Raw genomic sequence first — 4,728 nt, 5'->3', positions numbered from 1 at the left:
GGGGGGGGGCATCAACATGTTTTTATGCTCAGTAAAATTGTAAATGGGCTTGTTCATCATTGTCATGTTCATAACTGTGCCTAAACTGCATACGAGGAACTGTTGCTTTTTCTTCCTTAATCCTTACTGTCGTCATTTTCCCTCTACTTTTTGTATGTTTGTCACTCTCTTGTGACCCGCTGTTTCCGGGGTGCCTTGATAGTCGAAGAAGACTTTGTGCTGTTGAAAGCTAGAGAGGTGAGCAGAGTAAGCCTGGTTCCCTATATGGACTTCTCTGTTGACATCACCCATTGGCGCTCATATGACCTTATGCAGTTGCGAGCGCTGTAAAAACTCTTCTAAACTAAATGGGAATCTTTCTCCGAAATATCTTACATTGACAATTATGTTTGTTAAATTTCAAGTTCAGTTTTAAGTAAAAGCTTTACGGCCCTCGCAACTATATAAGTTCATGTGAGCTCACGGGACACACGTTGGTTGTGTTCTCTTTAGTTCACAGCCCGGCATGGTTCCATATTATGGTTGGAGTTTAATATGTGTGTTAAAAGTTTAATAGTAAAAACAGTCTTAAAATGCTATACATATTGTACTCCTCACGTAGAGGGAAATAGCTGAAAGGGATCATGACGCTCAAAGTTACGTTACCAGAGTAAGACAGAAGAAGGGCAGGTGAGTGAGCGCTGGGGAGGACGGCAGGTCGATGATGTATTGACTCTCCCTCCTTGTCGCCCACGTCTCCTGTGCCACCCACAGTGACTAGTCTATCCCTCACTCTTTCGTTCCTGTTCCAGACAGGCGACGCGAAGCCAACACCAGGTGAGACATCGCTCGATCTGATGTCTTGTCTGGAAGTGCGTACCCCCACGCGTTCTGGATGCGATTGACTCACTGAATATCCCCTATATAAGGACAAGCTAGGATCTCATTCTTCACAAGTTATTTGAGAGCGCTGGAAAACACAACTCTCTCGCTCAACCCTTTCATACAAACTTTAACAGAACTCACGATCATCCACTATAGGAAAAGACAGATCGGTCAAGATCGCTAGTAAAGTCTTCACAGAACATCGAGCTAAACGTTCAGTTTTCACTTACAAGATGAATTGCCTTATACCGTTCTGCTGCATCTTATTTATTATGCTTTTCATTCAAGGTACGTTTACAGCTTGTTTAGCTCTATTTTATGGGCTGCCTGTCTGTTTGCTTCTCTCTACCCCCTGCCCCCCCTCTCTCTCTCTCTCTCTCTCTCTCTCTCTCTCTCTCTCTCTCTCTCTCTCTCTCTCTCTCTCTCTCTCTCTCTCTCTTTCTATCTTTCTATCTTTCTAACTATCTATCTTTCAACCTCTCTCTCTGTCTCTTCTTCTTCTTCTTCTTTTTCTTCATCTTCTTCTAACTCTTTTCTGTCTCTGTCTTTCTCTCTTTCTCTCTGTCATTCTGTTTCTATCTGTCCATACATACCCCCTCTCTCTCTCTCTCCCTCTCTCTCTCTCTCTCTCTCTCTCTCTCTCTCTCTCTCTCTCTCTCTCTCTCTCTCTCTCTCTCTCTCTCTCTCTCTGTCGCTCTCTCTGTCTCTACTACCACCACCTTCAATATTTGTAATTTGCTACTCGTATGCCTGTACAAGTAACTTGAGTTACCTTATTGTATTAAGCTTACAAAAAATCATAAATTTTATTAAATGTTTAATTTTGCTTTTCTCTTTTTCAGCCCAATGTGGTCACCTCCAGCTCAGGAGATATCAGAAGGCCCCAGGGCATGCGTATCGAAACGTTCCCCGATTCGGTACCTTTCTTCGAAGACTGTCGGACAGGGACAGTCAACGGTCAGTTAGCGTACATCCCACCCGGCATCATAACAGTAACGGCGGTACTGAGGCTCATCGTCATCGCCACCACCGGTCCCGCCATCAACAAAAGCACGCCCATCATGCAAAAGTTCACGTACACAAAAACTTCAAGAAATCCAAAGGAGGCTTTCGACCCAAACTCAACTTCGCAACAATGGACTCCATCTTGCTGAAATGGCTGAGTTAAATTTTTTTTAAAGACACAACGGTTTTAAAACTGAAGTAATCTATCCGGTAATACTATCTATGCAAATAAGGTCAAAATCCACGCTCACGTGGGGCTGGTCTTCTAAAACTTGCAAGATCTTCGCCTGTCCCGTAACCACGAGTGTCTTAAGGCTTCCTGTGAACGTGTACATTAAACATGACTTTGTAGACTGGAAAGTTTTCCCCAGTATAACAATATTAGCCTCCGCGCTGACAGTACAAGACTGACCTGAACCAGCCTCTTCACGCCGACAGATTTGCAGTAGGGTTGGATCGGGCTCGCAAAATTAGCGTCTGCGAGTAACGAACTACCCGCTGGCACTACCCGCAAACGAGCGGACGGGTAACGAACCGTCCGTTTGTGAAGAGTAGTTCGCTACTCGCTACTCGCTACACATCGGACAGAGACAACAGTTCGTTTAGCGAGCCAGCGGACGGGCGGACCGAGAGACTCCATGTATTCGAGCGGGCGGATGGACGGGCGAACGGGAACGACTCCTTCCAATGTCTACAACTTGCACCCCCCCCCCCCCCCCCCCCCCCCGGCCTTTGAGATAATTGGAACGTACACAGTGTGCCCCACGCACGAGGTGAAAGGTTACACTCATAGTACTACATCACCAGCCTCTCTCACTATCTGTGGCACCGCTAGTGGTTTGAAACATCAGGCCTAATTAACAAACAATAGACGACGGGTCTAATCTCGCGTCGAGTATCTCGTCTGCTAGAGTTCGTCCGTTAGCCCGCCCGCCCAGTGAATAAAATTGTGGAGCGGACCCAAAAAAACGAACTGACTTGAGGTTCGCAGTTCGCTCTCATGGCCGTCCGTTACCCGTTCGCTCTGACTGAGTCCGCGAGTAACGAACCCGTCCGTCCGCTCCCCCCAACCCTAATTTGCAGCTATTTCTGACTACAACATGCTCACAATGATAGTTACGGCTTTCCTTTCAAACGTTCTGCATTCCTCTTTATAGTTCTTTTACATGTGTTCACTCAAACGCACACTTCCAAACACCTCTACATACACATACCTACACCCCCTCCTCTCCATATATACACACGAACAAACACATGCAAACACACAAACACACACCTGTATTATATGTCCATAGTTTAGAGAGCAGTCATATTCTTCAACCACAAAATGGTACGGCACACGCACACAGACAGGCAAACACACAGTATTCAAATGATTTTTCCATGATCTCAAAACCTCAAGACTCATATCAAATGATGTTTTATATGAAGACCACAGGGGAAGAAACGGCGAAGTCACATTATGGACATTGTGAGATAGTTGAATTTTAAAGTTTGAAGACTAACAGCATGTTAATGATCACACGAATTATTCATTGCTTTGATATTTTCAGACCACTATCCAGTTATGAATCAATTTTTAATATTAAAATGTAGCCTTTTATTTAGTTAGATTTATTTTTTTTATACTTTTGTAAGTTGTGTGCAATTTTGACTTTGCTGATTTTTCTCCTGTTTGCTTGTTTTTACACCTTTTTAGTGAACGAACAACTACTTAACACTCTATGGGCTTTTCTGTGTAGTTTTTATCTAGAGCTCGTCACGGGTGTTGTTTGTTTTTTTTTGCTGTCAGCTTAAGAGAGGCTGTTAAAGACGTTAAGGATCCTGTAAATTGTTGTCTTGGAATAAATATTGACATAAGAAAATTCACCAGGTCTATTATAGTTGGGGACAATAATCCAAATATTTTTAAAATGCGACCTTGCCGTTTCTTCCCCTGTGGTCTTCATAATATATCTATTCTATGATAACTTCATTATCATTGTTCTGTAATCTACTTTAATAGAAAGAAAGTTCATTATGTTTAATTCACTTTAATTAAACATATAAGTTCTTTACTATTTATGAACGTGTCCATGATTTTACGGAATCTATGATACATCTGCTTTTAGGTAGCCTACTGTGTATTCCAAACGGTTTCGCATTCATTGCTTGGATATTGTTTTTTGTTACATTATAGTGATCCTCTTTGTGTGTTGCCTATGCCAGGCTGATGAAATGAATATGCTTTTTATTTTTCGCAATAAACACAAGAAAACTAAGTTGTTTTCTTTCTCTATGAATATTGTCTGCCATATAGATCTAGTATTTTACTATATCACAATTTCCTTTGAATTGTGTGTGTGTAATGTCTGTGTCTGCTCACATTTTTGTTGCTTTGTTTCTGTTTTTTGTTTGTTTGCTTATTGGTGGGTTTCTTTTGGTGGTTTTGTTGTTGTTGTTTTTGTTGTTGTTGTTGTTGTTTTGTTTTTGTTTTGCGGTACTCTTTTTTAAAAATAGAAGACAACCCATTCGCTCTCAAAATGAAGTTTTAGGTATTTGGTACATACCTTTACCTTATTTGCACAGATGTGGGCGATGGACAACTTTGAGATTTGTGGAAGTTTTGACCCCTGTTCCAGAAAGCAGTCGGATCTGGGCATTGCGACTCGTGGGGCTAAAAAGTGGGCGTGCACAATTAAGTAATCGCAGGCTGAAGATAGTCGAGGGCATAGTAAATAATTAATAGGATCGCTGGGTTGGGAGGGAGGACCTCATACTTTTATTGTCATTCTTTTTACGTGTCACTTTTATTTCTAGAACTAAATTTGTATTTAAGCTAAACATCAATTTCATTCCTCCTGCAGTGGAACTGAACAC

Source organism: Aplysia californica, unplaced genomic scaffold (genome assembly GCF_000002075.1).
Source record: "Aplysia californica isolate F4 #8 unplaced genomic scaffold, AplCal3.0 scaffold00245, whole genome shotgun sequence".
NCBI classification, from domain to species: Eukaryota; Metazoa; Mollusca; class Gastropoda; order Aplysiida; family Aplysiidae; genus Aplysia; species Aplysia californica.
The sequence above is the reverse complement of the archived record's forward strand: the minus strand, read 5'-3'. Positions refer to the sequence as shown.